Raw genomic sequence first — 19,335 nt, 5'->3', positions numbered from 1 at the left:
TTAACCCTCCCTCTCATTGGCCACTAATATTGCAGTCTACTCAATATTTTTACCCCGTATCTGCACCCTCTATTATTTATTTATTTTTTACTCATCGTCCATACCCTGGTTAAAGGGAACATCATCCACAAGGTTTTCACAAGCACATGATCACAAGCTATATAGTTCTACAAATGTCTTCAAGAATCAAGGCTACTGGAATACATTTCAGCTTTTTCAGGTATTTACTTGTAGCTATTCTAATATACTAAAAACTAGAAAGAGATATTTATATAATGCATAAGAATAATCTGCAGAATATTTGAAATCTCTCAGCCACAAAGAGATTGTCTCATTTATCTCTTCCCCCTTTTGGTCAAGAAGGCTTTCCTACTCCTGTGATGCCAGGTCCTAGGTCATCTCCGGGATTCCCGTCCCAAGTAGATATGGAGATTTATACCCCCGGGAGTCATGTCTTACCTAGTGGGGAGGGCAGTCACCTCAACTGCAGTGCTGGCTTAGAGAGAGGGGCCACATCTGAGCAACAAAAAAGAGGTTTTCTGGACATGATTATTTGTAGGCTTAGCTTCTCTTTGCAGAAATAAGTTTCATAGGGGCGATCCCCAAGATTGAGGGCTTGGTCTATTAAGTTGGTTGTCCCAGTGCTTGCAAGAACATCAGGAATTCCCCAGGTGGGGAAGTTTAATAATTTCTCCTTTTTCTCCAGTCCTCCAAGGGGACTTTGCAAATGCATTTTTATTCTCTACCCAGATTACTCTGGGATATATTGGGGCATCACATTAACTTGTATAAATTCACAAGATCTCTCTCCCTATTCAAGATTTCATGTACTTATGGTATTTGGATAACTTGACTATACAAATTGAATTAGATAGTGTGTTATCAAAAATATAAATTTTGCACCAAATAAACATCTCTTCCTTTTGTCTCACACAGAAGTTGAAGTTTTAAAGTATGGACCGTATCTTCCTTTACCCAGTATTCTGATTTATCTTAGTTCTATCCAGATCAGCATTTATATCTCTAGTTGAAGTCTGATCACTTTTTCATCTTTTTAAACAGTTGCTGTATGGGGTAATGCTGAATTTCATAGCTACAGAACTCTAACTCTGAGTTTCAGGTGTCACATAAGTACCCGAAGTTCCAGAAAATGGCCAGGTTATACACAAATATAAGATTCTCAGCATCTCAGAATTTAGAAATAACAGTTACAACTCTGGAATAGATGTGACTGCTGTAAGCTTATACAATCTAGGAATCTTTGCAGTAGGCCCAAACCTGATAAACCATGCTCTCAATTTCAATTTTCTGAGTTTGTGTATTATAGTTAGTCCATATGAGTAAGGCATGATAATATTTGTCTTTTTGTTTCTGATATTTCATTCGACATACAGTCCTTAAGGTTTATTCTCCAAGTTGCACACCTCACAACTTCATTCCTTCTTGCAGGCACTCAGTAGTCCCTTGTATGCATACACTGCAGTTCCCCCTTCCATTCCTTAATCAGTGCACCCTTAGGCCACCTCGATTCATACAAATTGTGAACACTGCCTCCATAAACACCAGTGTGCAAATGTCCATTCATGTTCCCTCTCTCAGTTCCTTCAGGTATACAATGCGGTTGTAGGATCATAAGGCAACCCCACCCCTAGCCTCCTGTGGAACCACAACGCTGCCCTTTGGAGGGGCTGCACCTCTCAGGTTCCCTATGGACCGTGAATAGGTGCAGCTCTCTCTCCACATTTTCTTCAGCACTTGTATCTCTCTGGTAATTTTTTTTTCTATTCATTTTTAAGACAGTTTTATTTACACATCGTATAATCCAACCTAAGTAAAAAGTCAGTTCCACTAAGTGAAAAGTGGTTCCCAGTGTAATCACATAGCCATGCCTTCCCTACCACAGTCTGTATGAGCACATTTCCTTTTCTTCTTGGAAGAGTGCCATAGCCTTTCCCCATATCCCTCGCTTATCGATATTTAGTTTTGGCATACTACCTTTGTTACATTCAATGGAAGCATATTACAATGTTGCTGTTAACTACAGACCCTAGTTTGCATTAATTTATTTTTTCCTCTCTACCATCCCATTTTCAGTACCTTGCAATGTGGACATTTATTTGTTCCCCCTCATGCAAAACTATTCTTATATTTGTACATTTAATCACCATCATTTTCCACTCTAAGATTGTTAAGTTATACTCTGCTGTCTTTCCTTCTGGTGTCATATCAATAGGCTTTTAAAAACCTGGTTTGCATCTCTTCAGATAGCTGGAAAGTAATAGAATTTCATATAACATGCTCTGTAGTTGAGCCTTTTCCATAAATTCTGAATGACGTTCTCCTCTGGTTCGATTGCTTTAGTGAAATTAGACTCTTTTCCCCTCAAGTCTCTGGTGACTGCACCAGTTGGGAGGGAATGTCCATAGGCCTTCTGTGCTTTCTTGTGGCCCCGCTGCAAAACAGTGGCTGCTGAATGCTAAGGCGGTGGAAACCGGTCAGACCACGGAGTGAAGCTGTGCAGTGCCGGAGCCATAGCCACTTGGCACCTGGAGACAGAATAGGTATCAGTCATTTGGTCATTTCCTGGTGGTTCTGAAACCTTTCCTGGTAAAATATTGAGAGCACTTTATTTTTGAGGATTCCCATGAGTGGGATGTCTTCATATAACCAACGGGAGGATCGGATGGTGTATTTTTAAGTGTCCCTTGGTTCCCTGAAGAAGGCATGGCCACCAAGTGCAGCAGCAGACCACTAAACCTGTGATTACAAAAAGGAATTCAGCACCTGGGAGATAAAGGTCACCTTACAAAAACTGTATTTATTTTGCTCCTTGTATGGATTTCCTATGGCTGTTGTAACAAATTACCAGAAACTTGGTGGCTTGAAACAACAGAAGCTTCTTCTCTGACAGTTCTGGAAGCCAGAAGTGCAAAACGAGTCTTATGGGTCTAAAGCACGTCAGCAGGCTGGTTCTTTCTGGGGGCTTTAGGGTATGATTTATTCTCTGCCTCTTCTAGCTTCTGATGGCTGCCCACATTCTTTGGTTTGTGGCTGCCTCACTCCAGTCTTTGCTTCTGTTGCTTTCTCCTCTTCTGTCTGAGACAAAGGTCCCTCTGCTTCCCTCTTATAAAGACATTTGTGCTTATATTTAGAGCCCTCCTGTTTAATCCATCTCAAGATCTTTAAATTACTCACATCTACAAAGTCCTCTTTGCCATATAAGGTAATATTCACAGGTTCCAGGGATTAGAACCTGGATCTCTTTGGAAGCCTTTATTCAGCCTGCCACATTCCCTGGTACTACCAAGTGGTCAGATTCAGATCTGTGTGTGCATGTGTTCATTGTTGATGTGAAATTGGCTTTCTGCAGTAGTCTAAGAGAGTGTGGCTTCAGTGCGTATGATTTTGGCTGGTCCTGTGGATGGATTTCTTTTATTCTGTGTCCAGGGTCCTTTAGTTCTGGCTTTCAACCTTGAGGTAGGTCTGCTGGTTCTTGGATTGTATGCCTGTGCACACTTTTATAGGTGCTCATAATGTACAGTACTGAACCTTTTTTATTTTCTTTATCTGATTTCCTCCATAGGTTGGGACTTCTTGAGAACAGGGACACTGCCTCATTCATATCTCTGTCTGCAGTGCCTAGCACATTGCTGGCACATGGTATGTGCTTATGTTTTAGTTTTGTTTTTCATTTTTCCATTCCTTAGTTTCTTGCTGGTTCAAGAAGGAAACCTGCTGGTTCAGGTTTTTATGTGAGCTGAACTAATGAGTACCAAGGAGATGGGTCTTGTTTTGGAGTAATTCATTTTAGGGAGTTATAGGTATGAGCTCCCTGGATGCTGATAAGGGATTGACTTTCTTACCGTATCTGTTTGATTCTAGGAATCACAAATGATCTTTACATGGAGGGATTTAAAAGGCTCCATAAAGTGCAAAGTCCTTCCTTGTCCATCCCTAAATATCCACCTCTCCCCTTCCTTAGGGAGTATCATGTGACTTCAAGTAGGGACATTTTTAGTGGCCTAGACTCCCTTCCGTTTGAGTCACTCTTTTGTGTTTAACATGCGTGTGGATGCACACAGACACACAATGCACACAAAGCTGATATATGCTCCATAGAAGATGCCTTGAATATACAGTTTGAGTGTGCAGTCATTTTCCCAGGCCCTGTCCAGTGGTTGGGATATCTGCTTCAAGATTGCTGATCAGTTAGCTCTGTGCCAGAATGCCAATACGAGAGTGGATTGGGCTGTTGACCATAGTATGTCTAATGGGAAGTGTTGCCTGGCAACATTACCTGGTCACTGCCTAGAGGACATTCAGGTGACAGGAAGCCCAGGGGAGAGGAGAGTGGGCAGATTGAAACCAGGTATGGCTTCTACTTTGTAGGTTTACCCACTATGGGCCATCTTTGACTCTTAAGTCAGACAGTTGTTTCCCAAATTGTGTTAAAGATGTGCTGTGTAATCAAACTAAATGTTTCATAGAAATTGGGTTTCTGGTCATATAACTTTAGGAAAGAATATTAAATTGTATTCTGCTAACTTTGTTTATCCAGACCTGGAAATCTGTGAATTATGATAATACTTTCCTTCTTTCAGGGTTTCCCCCTCCGAATGTCTGCCTCATCCCATCTTCAATCTTGTCCGCTGGCCTCACTGTGGTCCTGCTTTCTCTGGTTCTTGGTGCACGTGGGTCAGACATGGCACAGTCCTGTCTTGGCTCAGGCCCTCTCATTTGAAGCTCTTCGTAGACCAACTGGACTTGCTCAGTCATGCTTCCACATGATTGGTAAACAGAGTCTGTGGCTCTAGTCGGCCATCTGTCTGCCTGTCTGTGGGGCTGCTGGGTCATAGGATAAACATACACAGGTGGATTTAATTCCATGTCTGCTACATGGTTCCTGTGATTATTTTGAGAGGACAGGATTTGCTTAATTAGGTCTATTCAAACTGAAATAATAATTAACAAAAAGTGAGTTTTTTTTTTTTTTAACAACTTTTATTGGCACAAGGGTACCTGTGGCTACTGCAGCTCTTTTTTGAAGTTTTATTACTATTTTAGGAGAGTGCCGAGCAAAGCTACTGCCTCGTACTCCCAGGGGATACTGTTCCTATATAGTTGTGTCAGTTGCACTCCCTGGAGTTGTGCAGTACACAGCTTGCACAGCCACACATGGAAGTTCTCATGCTGAGTTTTGCTCATAGTCAAGTTCTTAGAACCTGTTACTAAAGGCTCTTTGGTGTGTGTGCTGGTCGTATTGATGAAACTGGACCTTTCACTGGACAGGGTCTTGAACTCTAAATACTCAGATAATCCTTATATTTAGCCCTGTGCCTTCTGTTCTCGTGGCATTAATCTAAACTTTCAATATTATCACCCAGGTTATAGGGCATACCTTATCATGTAACTAGTGACCAATTTAAGAGATTTCTTACTCCTGTGTTCTGGGACTCTGTTTAACATTCTTCACTATTAAAGCTGGCTTGTGTTGTTACAGCCGCTGTAGCTGGGATTGATATTTCTGTTGTCACTCAGAGATCTGGGAGACTATAAATATATTGACATTTGTGTGCATGAGACTGCTATAGTTCATACAGCAAGGCCACTGTGTTTCCAGCTGCTCCAGACTGGTTCTGGAGCAATTGCAACAGCTGCCCTAGGCTGGTCAAGGCACTCTCCTGCTTTACAAAAGAATTAAAAATATACCACTTGCTAGAGGTCTGTCTGGCAGGAGTCTTAGAAAACTTCCAGGAAAGCAAAGGGTAAGAAAAATTAGCATTTATCTCTGTGAGGTCACCCCACTTGTGACAAAAATTAAATTATTCTAGTTATTAATTTTAACCAGTTTTGTAGGTACTTTGAGAAATACTTTAAGCTTGCAATTCTAACTTAGAGAAATTAGAAAAATAACTCTATTAACTTTGGGGAGACTGGAACCAGGATCATATATTTTTACTCATATAAGTTATTTTGAACTTAAATTACTTGCTCATCAACAAATTAGATCACTGATTGCTATGGCCAGATTTTGTTTTTCGCATGTTTGGTAGTTGAGAGTATACATCTGGTGATTTAAACTACAGGTGGTTAGAACTGGAAGAAATCCTGATGTCATTAATCATGAACTTCTCATTTTACAGGTGACAAAGCTCTGAGAAGCTAAGTAACTTGTGTGAGGTCACAGAGCTGATAGTGGCAAAACACGAACTAGCACCCAGGTTTTGCTGTGCCAGTGAAATACAAATCCTGCTTTGCTGTCCCGATTCTTTCCCCCAAGTCAAGTGCACTTGGAGAATTCAGAGGCCCACCTCGTGCTTTTAAGGAATCCCTCTCTATATTGGCACTTACTAGAAGAGTAACCTCCCTGTGCCTCAGATTCCTAAACTGTGAAGTCACATTCATAATAGTACCCTCCTCATAGAAATGAATGGATGAAATGCTGTTAATCCTTGTAAAGTGCTTCTAAGAGTGTTTAGCACAGAGTAGATGCAATGTAACCATTAGTGTTAAGATTATGCGTTGTAAGTTGCATAAACATTTTCTTGCATATGAAAGAGGAGGTATTCATAGAAAGGTTTAAACAGCCATCATCTTGTGACTTGTGCTCATACTAAGAACTTGTATCCGGCACCAGATAATCGTGGTTTTATACCTGGGCTCCTCCACTTTCCAGCTGTGATGAGTCAGCTCACTAGATCTCTTCAGTTGGCTTTCCCTAAAGTGGGGATATAAATATATATACCTTACTGTGAAAGCTAGAGAAAATGGAATGAGAATTTCAACTTCAGCACACAGGTAGAGATTCTTTCTATTTATTTCCTTTGGATGGTATGGTATGCTCTCCTCACCCTCTCAACACCATTGGAGTCCCGTTTTCTCTATGCACTGATCCTTCCTACCCCCTGAAATTATTCTCCAGTTTCCATAAATCTTTCTCTCTCTTCTAATGTGCATCACTTTCAATGTTCTGGCTTTCATGTATACTGTCTTGAATTGCTTAAAGCCATTTATTATGTATTTACTTTCTCTCTCTGATGAAATTGAGAGCTTCTTGAGAAAAAGTGCTAAGATTTATAACTATTTTGTATCTGCCCCCAGCCCCAGGCCCCAGTACTGTGGTTATAGTAGGCTCTCAGTAAGGAACTTTTGGTGGATAAGTCCATCGCAGCGGCCAAGGGGCAGGTTTCCTTCTATCTGTGTATTTGGAGTCTCCATTTTTTCAGATTTCTTTTTTCCAGTCACTGTTCGTAATCTCAGTACCTTTATGTTAATGGTTTCTGCTTCTGATTCTCTGAGAAGAAGCCATTGTTACATTGTCTCTGTTACTACATTGTAAGAAACTAGAAATATTCCTGGGCACTGATATGTTATTAGCAAATGTTCTGCTTTATAGTTTTTGGTCACACTGCTCTATTCACAATATTCCTTTCAAAACTCATTGCAACTTTCTGCTCGCCTTTGACTTTAATAAAACAAAAACATATTTTTGTTCATTTTCATGGTTCTTGAGCTCCTTGGTAATGCTTGCATTTTATAGTACTTTTCCTATGCAAACTAAAAAATTGCTTTTGCAGTTATGGAAACTGACACTATTGCATATTGTTTACATGATCAATTTGGAAGCATCTAAAATGCACTGTTTGCTAATATACTTTTCATAACTGATTTTTACATTTTACCCCTCATTTTGTGTAAACACTTTCTAAATTGATTTTTTTTCTTGGCAGTACTTAAAATTATGTTGTTTTTAGTAGTATTTGGTATTATTAATTCGATATTTATCTAATGTGCCCTCTATAGCAGGTGCTGTGCTAGGTTTTGGGAATATAGTAGGAATGAGACAAATTCAGTTTCTACTTTTGAGATATTTACAACCTAGTGTAAAGTAGGAAAAAATTGCTCTCAAAGTAATGTCTAAGAAAGAGTTTAAATTAACAAAAATTGCTGTTGTAGCCCTGAAACTAGCATGAATATTAAAAAAAAAACTGTTGAAAATGTGATGAACTGTGAAAATAGGTCAAGATGAATGTATTCTCCCCCCATGATTATATGCTTTTGCAAAGGCTATAATAAGTTATTTCTTCAAACTTTATGTGGCCCAGAACCCAAACATCCTAGACTTTTTTTCTGTAGCCATCAATTTCTACCACAAGTTTAACTCCTTGGAGCGTAGTGTTTGAGCTGCACTTTTACACGAAGTAGAATCTTTGTGTAAAATTTAAGACTTCAAGTAGAGATAGAGTAACTCTCCTGTGTTGTTTCTATCAGAAAATAGACAGCTCCACATTGTTAGATGATGTTTTGAATGCCTTTACTCTGCTTTAGATTTTTATCTGATAATTACAGCGTGAGGTTATCATAGTCTTCCTCTGAAAGAAGAAACTTGAGCAGATAATCTCTTCAAACCCCCTCTTTCCCCTTACAGCTTGATGATGTTATGAAAGCTAACTGTCATCCAGTGAGAAAAGTTCAAAAATATTTTCTTTTTGAAAAAAGTGAGGAGGATTGACTTTTACGGGCTGTAGTAGATAAAGGAAGAGCTGACAGGACTTAATACGTTTGATAGTTTATTAAACGTAAGTGATATTTGGTCTTTATTTTTTCTTAGATGCTACCCATGTGGATCAGATTGATAACCTGTAAACAAGATCAGAGCAATATGGACTCTGCTTTGTGCTTGAGAGAACTTATAAAAATCCAAAGAGCAAAGCTAGTGGAAGGAACTCCGTTATTAAGAAGGAAATTCTTACACATCTCAGTTGGTGATCAGTCGGTACCATCTTGGAACCCTACAGTTTTTGTTTTTTTTTAAAATTAATTAATTGACAATTAATTTTTAAATTTTTAAAAAAATACAACAGCAAAAAAATGCAAACATTCTTATGACCATTCCGTTCTACATTTATAATCAGTAATTCACAATATCATCACATATTTGCATATTCATCATCATGATCATTTCTTAGAACATTTGCATCAATTTGGAAAAGGAAAAAGGCAACAGAAAAAAATTCATACATATCATACCCCTTACCCCCCTCCCTTCCATTGATCACTAACATTTCAATCTAAATTTATTTTAACGTTTGTTCCCCCATTATTTATTTTTATTCCATACGTTTTACTCGTCTGCTGATAAGGTAGATAAAAGGAGCATCAGACACAAGGTTTTCGCAATCACACAGTCACGTTGTGAAAGCTGTATCATTATATGGTCATCTTCAAGAAACATGGATACTGGAACACAGGTTTACATTTTCAGGCAGTTCCCTCCATCCTCTCCATTACATCTTGACTCACAAGGTGATATCTATTTAATGAGTAAGAATAACCTCCAGGATAACCTCTCAATTCTGTTTGGAATCTCTCAGCCATTGACACTTTATTTTGTCTCATTTTGCTCTTCTGCCTTTTGGTCGAGAAGGTTTTCTTAATCCCTTGATGCTGAGTCTCAGCTCATTCTAGGATTTCTGTCCCACATTGCCAGGAAGATCCACACCCCTGGGAGTCATGTCCCACGCAGACAGAGGTAGGGCAGTGAGTTTGCTTGTTGTGTTGGCTGGAGAGAGAGGCCACATCTGAGCAACAAAAGAGATCCTACAGTTTTTACTCCAGGAAAAAGAACTTGAGATGATATTTTACTTAGACAACTTCAGGATTCCTTCACCTGCAATAACTAATATCCACCAGATGCCTGGGAAATTGATTTGCTTGTTCCTTCTAATGATTGGGTGTTGTTTCTATTGTTAATTATTCCATTTTATGTAGTTAGTTTGATAAATTGCTTAAAAGCTTTTGGGTGAAATTTATATGAGTATAATCCCCATATAATAAAAATAAAACCAGGCACCACAGTCTATATGATGTGAATGTAAAGGAATAAATACAGTGCAGGGTGTGATGTTTGGTACACCTGGAGAACTTCTCTAAGTAATGGGGTGTGGGGGAGGCCATTACTTTCATCTCCAGTTGAACATATTCTGAAAAATTCCAAGCTCAGAGTAGTCAAATCTTCAGAATTCTCAAGGAACCCAGGAAATCCAGATCTTTACTTTAAATAAGAACACGGGTGATGGCAAACCAACCACTTAAATAGCAAATCCCCACCCAGGCAGCAAGGGGACCGTTTTTAACCTCAGTTGCAGTCAAGGTTGATAAATTGAAAATGCAGCACAGGAAATGACTTTAGTGTAGCGTTTAAGTAATGAAGGGAAAGTTTTCAAGTGGCAGCATATCCTAGAATTGGCTTCTTCTTTCTAGAAATCTAAGTATCAGAGATGAAACAGGGATTTTGGAAAAGTATTTTCCAGTTTGTATAATACAGGAGAATCAACTGTCTGATGTTTAAAAATTCCTACATTTGTGACTATTCTAGTTTCCTGGCTGCTAAAGCGCATACCCTACAGTGGGTAGGCTTAAAACAGGAATGTATTGGCTTACAATTTCAGAGGCTAGAAGGCTTGCTTCTTCCCAGAGTTGGTTATCTTCTGACAGGCTGGTAATCTTTGGGTTTCCTTGGCTTTTCCATCACATGTTCAGTGCACATGGTGGTAGCTGGGGCTTCTCTTTTCTCTTATCGGTTCTGTCAGCTTCTGACTACTGCCTATGACTTCTCTTTCCTTCTGATTTTCATTCTGCTCGTTAAGGACTCAAGTAATCCAGATTAAAGTCCAGCCTGTTTCAGTTGGGCCCCCCTTTAAGTGATGTTACATCTTGAAGACATTGTATTCCATGGATCCATACCCACCAAAATGTGGACCAAGACCAGTTGTGTCCAAACTGGGGCACAGAGTTCAATCCATTACCACAGCCAATGATAGAACCAATTGGGACAGGAATATTGTATGAGTGAAGTTTGAGTAATTGCAAATGTGGATCTGGAAGTTGCTTTATTTAGCAAATCCCTTCTGATGCAGGCATGTGACTTATCCACAGTGACTCATGTTTTAGGGTGAATACATAACCCATTTTGGAACACCACAAAGGAGTGTAGATTTGATCATATCGTGCCTGTTTAGTCCTTCAGTGGCTTTCCAATTCTCACACTTCAAACTCAGTAGCTTGTCACAGTCCTTTCCTGCCTGTCCCTGGCCTGTCCCTTCAGCCTCATCTTCTCCTGTCTTCCTCCCCTCGTGTCCCTCCTGATTTCTCAGTCCTTCATGGGGCCCGAGGTCTTCACCTCCCTACATCTACTATTCCTATAATGAACGCAGAGCTACCTGGTAATGTCTTCTCTTATTTCCTGACTTAGTTCAAATATCTTTTCATAAGCAAAAACTTTCCTGTCTCTCAGCCAGCATTTCATAAACTCCAGTACAGGGTGATCTCAAAAAACAGACAAAGACTGTATTTATGTCAGGCCCTGAAAACGATTCTGATGCTCTGCCAGGGTTTCAAACCCTGAGGCTCTCCATGGAGTATTTCAGGAGGTTCACAGATAAACTGTAGACACAAAGGGGTTTGCAGGGGTTACCCAGCTACAGTCCCTTCTTGGACACACGCAGTTCACACGGACACATTGAAGGCTCTGAGCAATAGTGCAGTAAACACATTAACTTTTTGTTTCTCAAACATAATCAACCACAGGACACTTTTGTTTGAGAACATCTATTAAAATCTTGAGAAATGTCTGATGTTTTCATAGAGCAGAGTTTGGAACAATGTTGCCTTAAAACGTGGTTTTGATTAATTATAGGAAATAGCTTAGAAAGGGATGTCCTCTCAGTAATGGAAACAGGACAGATTTTTGTCTCTGTCTATGACTTGGTGTCAGTATTTCAAGTTTTACATAATTATCAGTGGAAAGTTTAAGGCTGTGCCTGACCTATTTGCTGCATAGTCTGGCCACATTTTGCATCACAGTCTGTTTTAACAACTTTTTTATTTGAAAAATTTAATACACACACACACACAGCAGAGATAAGAATATGTTGAACCCACATATACCTATTATCCAGATGCACAATTGTCAATATTTTGCCATATTCTTTCTTTATCCTCTCTCCTCTACCTCTTTTCTGAAATATTTTAAAGCATATCCAAGACATCTGGTCACTTCACTCTTACACTTTTCAGCGTGCATCTTCACAAAGGACATTATCTTATAATGCCTCAGTACTAGTGTTGTGCTTATGAAAGTTACAATCATTCCTTGCTCATATTAAAACTTTAAAATTGAGGTAAAATTTACATGCCATAAAATTCACACTTTTAAATAAAGTGTATGTTTTAGTATGTTCTCGTTGTGCAATCTGCACTGCTAATTCCAGAAGTTCGTCAACCCCCAAAGAAACCCCATACCCATTAGCAGTCACTTCCCATTCCTCTCTCCTTCCCTCCAGCCCCTGGCAATGACTAATCTACTTTATATCTCTATGGATTTCCCTGTTCTGGATGTTTCACATAAATGGAATCAAACGATATGTGGTCCTTTTTGACTGGCTTCTTTCATCTAGCATAATGTTTTAAAGGTTTGTCAATATTGTTGTACATGTTAGTACTTCATTTCCTTTTATTGATGAACAATATTCCAGTGTTTGTGTATATCACATTTTATTTATCCATTCATCACTTGATATGGACATTTGAGTTGTTTCCTCTTTTTTCAATGATTACATTTTATTTACCCATTCATCACTTGATATGGACATTTGAGTTGTTTCCTCTTTTTTCAGTGTTAAGAATAAGGTTGCTGTAAACATTGAGGAAAAGTGTTTGTATGGATGTAATCTCATGTATCCATTCCTAAGAGTGGAATTGCTCAGTCATGTTACAGTAACTCTGTTTAACTTTTTTCTTTTTGGAAATCATTGTAAGAATTTTAAGCATAGCAAGCGTGTTATAATAGGAGTCATAAAATCAGCATGATTACCACACATACAAAGGAGAAGACATCAGTTGGGCATACAAAAATGGGTTTATTGGAAAAACATAGGCCTTTACTAAAACACCATCTTGCTCTCTATTTTTAACTTTTTGAGGACCTGCCAAAATGTTTCTCAGAGCAGCTGCCCCATTTTGCATACTCATCAGTAATGTATGAAGGTTCCCATTTCCCTGCATCCTCACTAATACCTGTTATCTATTTTATTTTAGCCATCTTAGTGGGTCTAAAGTGGTATCTTATTGTGGTTTTGATTTGTATTTCCCCAATGAGTAATGACGTCAAAAATCTTCATGTGCTTATTGGCCATTTGTATATCTTCTTTGGAGAATTGTCTATTCAAATTCCTGCCTTTTGTTTTAATTAGATTATTTGACTTTATAATGTTAAATTGTAAGAGTTCTTTATATAGTCTGAATACTCATCCCTTATCAGATACATGATTTACTAGTATTTTCTTTTCATTCTTTGCGTTGAATTTTCACTGCTTTTGATAGTGTCCTTTGATACGCAAGTTTTAGATTTTGATGAAGTCCATGTTATCTCTTTTCTCTTTCGTTGCTTGTGCTTTGGATGTCATATTTAGGAAGCCATTACCTAATCCACACTCCTGTAGATTAACGTCTATGTTTCCTCTCCAGATATTTTATAGTTTTAGCTTTTACATTTATTATTCAAACCACTCCAAGTTCACTTTTATTTATGGTATGAAGTGAGCTCCCTAACTCTTAAAAGTAGAATTATAGCTTCAGTTTTAAGGGTATCTGAGAAGTGAGCTCTTAGAGGCGGGGCCAAGATGGCGGCTTAGTAAGATACGCGTGTCTTAGTTCCTACTCCAGAGCAACTACTAGGTGAACAGAAACAGTGCAGAACAGTTCCCGGGGCCATGGCAGGGAATGGACACACAGCGTACCCCAGTCTGGACTGGCTAGACTGACTGCGAGACTCTGCTGTGGTGAGATCCCCAGCGGCGCATGATTCCCCCAGCAGCAGCAGCTGGCAGCTGGAGCACCTCCCTCCTTCCTTCCCGGGCCGGCTGAGAGTCTCGGAGAGGCAAGTTTCCCAAGCCGTGGCGGCCGGCGCCCCTCTTTTGCGGGTGGCTTCCTGGACCGGCTATGAGTCTCGGATCAGAGGGCTACCCAAGCTGCGGTGGCCGGCAACCGGCGCCCCTCCCCGCGGGCAGCTTCCTGGTCCGGTGGCGAGTTCCCTAGGCTGCGGCGGCCAGCGACTGGCACCCCTCCAGGGAGAGGAGGGAATTTCCGACAGTGGCAGGGACTGGGTCCAACCAAACACCAATAGGGGCATTAATAATAGGAGCCACAGGGTCCCCTCAAGCCGTGGTGGCTGACGCCCCCACCACGCGCGGCCCCCCGGACCAACGGAGAGAATTGGATCAGAAATCCCCAGGCCGCGGAGAACGGTGACCAGGGGGATCCCTTCCAAACACGTGAGACAAACGTGTGCCACGAGCGCCACCTACTGCGCAGGATAAGAAAAACAGAACCCAGAGATTTCACAGAAAAATCTTACAACCTTGTTGGGTCCGACACCCAGGGAAATCTGACTAAATACCCAGACGCCAGCAGCTGAAGATAACGGTCCACGCTCAGAAGATTGAGAATATGGCCCAGTCAAAGGAACAAACCAATAGTTCAAATGAGATACAGGAGCTGAGACAACTAATGCTGAATATACGAACAGAAATGGAAAACCTCTTCAAAAACCAAATCGATAAATTGAGGGAGGACATGAAGAAGACATGGGCTGAACAAAAAGAAGAAATAGAAAAACTGAAAAAACAAATCACAGAACTTATGGAAGTGAAGGATAAAGTAGAAAAGATGGAAAAAACAATGGATACCTACGATGATAGATTTAAAGAGAGAGAAGATAGAATTAGTGATTTGGAGGATGGAACATCTGAATTCCAAAAAGAAACAGAAACTATCGGGAAAAGAATGGAAAAATTTGAACAGGGTATCAGGGAACTCAAGGACAATATGAACTGCACAAATATACGTGTTGTGGGTGTCCCAGAAGGAGAAGAGAAGGGAAAAGGAGGAGAAAAACTAATGGAAGAAATTATCACTGAATTTCCCAACTCTTATGAAAGACCTAAAATTACAGATTCAAGAAGTGCAGCGCACCCCAAAGAGATTAGACCCAAATAGGCGTTCTCCAAGACACTTACTAGTTAGAATGTCAGAGGTCAAAGAGAAAGAGAGGATCTTGAAAGCAGCAAGAGAAAAACAATCCATCACATACAAGGGAAACCCAATAAGACTATGTGTAGATTTCTCAGCAGAAACCATGGAAGCTAGAAGACAGTGGGATGATATATTTAAATTACTAAAGGAGAAAAACTGCCAACCAAGACTCCTATATCCAGCAAAATTATCCTTCAAAAATGAGGGAGAAATTAAAACATTCTCAGACAAAAAGTCACTGAGAGAATTTGTGACCAAGAGACCAGCTCTGCAAGAAATACTAAAGGGAGCACTAGAGTCAGAACCGAAAAGACAGAAGACAGAGGTATGGAGAAGGGTGTAGAAAGAAGGAAAGTCAGATATGATATATATAATACAAAAGGCAAAAGGCAAAATGGTAGAGGAAAATATTATTCAAACAATAATAACACTAAATGTTAATGCACTGAATTCCCCAATCAAAAGACATAGAATGGCAGAATAGATTAAAAAACAGGATCCTTCTATATGCTGTCTACAGGAAACACATCTTAGACCCAAAGATAAACATAGGTTGAAAGGTTGGGAAAAGATATTTCATGCAAATAACAACCAGAAAAGAGCAGGAGTGGCTATACCAATATCCAACAAATTAGACTTCAAATGTTAAACAGTTAAAAGAGACAAAGAAGGACACTATATACTAATAAAAGGAACAATTAAACAAGAAGACATAACAATCATAAATATTTACGCACCGAACCAGAATGCCCCAAAATACGTGAGGAATACACTGCAAACACTGAAAAGGGAAATAGACTCATATACCATAATAGTTGGAGACTTCTATTCACCACTCTCATCAATGGACAGAACATCTAGACAGAGGATCAATAAAGAAATAGAGAATCTGAATATTACTATAAATGAGCTAGACTTAACAGACATTTATAGGACATTACATCCCACAACAGCAGGATACACCTTTTTCTCAAGTGCTCATGGATCATTCTCAAAGATAGACCATATGCTGGGTCACAAAGCAAGTCTTAACAAATTCAAAAAGATTGAAATCATGCACAACACTTTCTCAGATCATAAAGGAATGAAGTTGGAAATCAATAATAGGCGGAGTGCCTGAAAATTCACAAATATATGGAGGCTCAACAACACACTCTTAAACAACGAGTGGGTCAAAGAAGAAATTGCAAGAGAAATTAGCAAATACCTCGAGGCGAATGAAAATGAAAACACAACATATCAAAACTTATGGGATGCAGCAAAGGCAGTGCTAAGAGGGAAATTTATTGCCCTAAATGCCTATATCAGAAAAGAAGAAAAGGCAAAAATGCAGGAATTAACTGTCCACTTGGAAGAACTGGAGAAACAACAGCAAACTAATCCCAAAGCAAGCAAAAGGAAAGAAATAACAAAGATTAGAGCAGAAATAAATGAAATTGAAAACATGAAAACAATAGAGAAAATCAATAAGACCAGAAGTTGGTTCTATGAGAAAATCAATAAGATTGATGGGCCCTTAGCAAGATTGACAAAAAGAAGAAGAGAGAGGATGCAAATAAATAAGATCAGAAATGGAAGAGGAGACATAACTACTGACCTCACAGAAATAAAGGAGGTAATAACAGGATACTATGAACAACTTTACGCTAATAAATACAACAATTTAGATGAAATGAGAAGTGAGCTCTTACCTTTGCCTTCATCCACTTGCGTGTCCCCCTACTTCCATCTCCTCCATCCTTACTTAATCATGGCATAATTTATCAGTATATATTTTTGCAGCAGGAATTAATATAATCAGAGTCTATGAGAGGATGAAGTCTCTATTACAGATGGAATTCAATTTAATTAAGCAAATAGCCAGGTTATGGTAGACATCTACCATCTACCAAAAGCAAAAGCTTTTGCTTTTCTTGCCTACTCTAACAGTTCTTCTGGGAATGATCTAGAGGCTGATTACACTCCTCCTAACTTGGCCAGCAAGCATCTTATCTCTAGAGCCACAGTTCTTGGCTCAGAGATGGACAGGAGCTCAAAAGGGTCATAAGAGAGAGACTTGTAAATTTAGTGGGAAGGAAAACTGTGGTATCCTGGAAGTACTGCTTTATCACCCCCAAGGTGTGCCTGCTTGTTTATAAAGCCAACATTAAGAAAGGTGAGCTGAGAGATGGTAAGAGATACTTTTTATTTTTTTTTATTGAGAAATCTTTACACACATATAGTCTATCCACAGTATACAATCAATGGCTCATAGTATAATCACATAGTTGTGTATTCATCACCATGATCATTTTTAGAATATTTGTATCACTCCAGAAAAAGAAAAACAAAAAATAAAAAACAAAACTCATACATCCTATGCTCCTTAACCCTCCCCCTCATTGATCACTAGTATTTCAATCTACCCAATTTTTTTTTTACCCCTTATCCCCTCTGTGCTGGTTTGAAAGGATTTATATACCCTAGAAAAGCCATGTTTTCATCCTAATCAGCCTTGTGGGAGCAACCATTTCTTTTAATCACTATTCAATAATGTAGGTTGGAAACGTGATTACGTTATCTCCAGGGAGATGTGACCCCACCCATCCCCGGTGGGTCTTGATTAGTTCACTAGAATTCTTTAAAAGAGGAGGCATTTGGAAGAAAACTTCAGAACAACTGGAGAGCAATAGAGTGGAGTCACGAGAGTGACCAGAACCAGAGCCTTTGCAACCAGAAACCCTTGGAGATGAAGAAGGAATACATCCCTGGGAGAGCTTCATGAAGCGGGAGGCCTGGAGAGAAAACTAGCAGGCATTGCCATGTTCCCCATATTTCTTTCCAGTTGAGAGAGAAACCCTGAACCTCATCAGCCTTCTTGAACCAAGGTATGTTTCCCTGGATGTTGTTGATCGGACATTTCTATAGACTTGCTTTAATTTGGACATTTCCATGGCCTTAGAACTGTAAGCTAGCAACTTATTGAATTCCCCTTTTTAAAGGCTGTTCCATTTCTGGTATATTGCATTCTGGCAGTTAGCAAAGTAGAACAACCCCCCCCCCCCCCCCCCAGTATCTATCTATTTATTTATTTTTCTACTCATCTGTCCATACCCTGGGAAAAAGAAGCATCCGGCACATGGTTTACACAATCACATTGTAAAAGCTATGTCATTGAACAATTGGAGAGACCAATTCTTAAGTCTCAGTTGAAGAGCTGATCCAGCTTTGCCTGAAGCTAAACTGTTTCTGAACATTTCAGATACAGGATCTATACATTCTTTTTAAAGTTTGCAGTGGAAAGAGTTGTGACTGTTTCGAAGATATAGTCCTAGGAGGTTAGCATACAAGATGTATAAGATAGTTTCTGCCTCTAAATACTTTACAACCTAGAGGGAAAGCAAAGAGACAGAAACAAATGTATGCTTGACAAATGCAAGAGTAGATATCTGTGTGAAATAGATTGACAGCTCAGAAGAAGGAGTGGAGTAACTATCAGGGAAAACCAGGAAACCAGAGCGTTAGAAACAAGTCATCAGAAAAGAAAATTCCTGATTTGTGGTTCAAAGATGAGTGGCATATACAAATCTTTTTTTGTTAACAGTTGTGTTAGTTTGCAAGCTGATGGAATGCGATATACCAGAACTGGAACGGCTTTTAAAGGGGGAATTTAATTAAGTTACAAGTTTATAGTTTTAAGCCCATAGAATGTCCAACTAAGGCATCCAAGGAAAGATACCATAATTCAAGGGAAGCCAGTGGGTCAGGAACACCTCTGTCAGCTGGAAACATATGCTGGTCCCTTGTTCCTCGACTCCATTGTTTTCAGCCTCTGTTCCTGTAGGGGTTCCTCACTTTGCTTCTCCAGGGCTGGCTTTCATCTCTTGGCTTCCCTTGGCTCTTACCAAGTTCTGGCTTGCTTAACATCTCATGGCAACATCTACAGCACTCCAAGCATCTCCGAACATCTGTGTCTCTGTTCTCTATGTATCGGCATTTGTGTCTGCTCTGCTTTGAAGTTCCTGTTGGCTTTTTTATTTCTGACTCCAAAATATTTCTTGTAAAGGATTCCAGTAGACTAATCAAGACCTACCCGGAATGGGTGGAGTCACATCTCCATTTAAGCGAAAGGTCACAATTGAGCATCACATCTCTGTGTAGATAATCTAATGAAAAATTTCCAACCTACAGTATTGAATCAGGATTAAAAGAAATGGTTGCCCCAAAAAGATTGAATCAAGATTAAAACATGCCTTTTCTGGG

General features: G+C 39.5%; 1 protein-coding gene across 3 annotated transcripts in view; it reads left to right on the top strand.

The window, feature by feature from the left end:
* The window catches only part of CDK14 (cyclin dependent kinase 14), a 653,719-nt gene that overhangs the window by 81,218 nt on the left and 553,166 nt on the right, over nt 1–19,335 (top strand). The window contains exon 1 of one of the 3 annotated variants that reach the window (XM_077121765.1): nt 840–4,369. The exons of the other annotated variants lie outside the window; for them this stretch is intronic. The gene's annotated coding sequence lies outside the window, so the exon portion shown is untranslated. Of the gene's footprint in view, nt 1–839; nt 4,370–19,335 lie in introns of those variants that run through there. 3 annotated transcript variants of the gene reach the window in all.

The sequence above is a fragment of the Tamandua tetradactyla genome, chromosome 1 (assembly GCF_023851605.1).
Source record: "Tamandua tetradactyla isolate mTamTet1 chromosome 1, mTamTet1.pri, whole genome shotgun sequence".
Taxonomy (NCBI): Eukaryota; Metazoa; Chordata; class Mammalia; order Pilosa; family Myrmecophagidae; genus Tamandua; species Tamandua tetradactyla.
The sequence above is the reverse complement of the archived record's forward strand: the minus strand, read 5'-3'. Positions and strand labels throughout refer to the sequence as shown.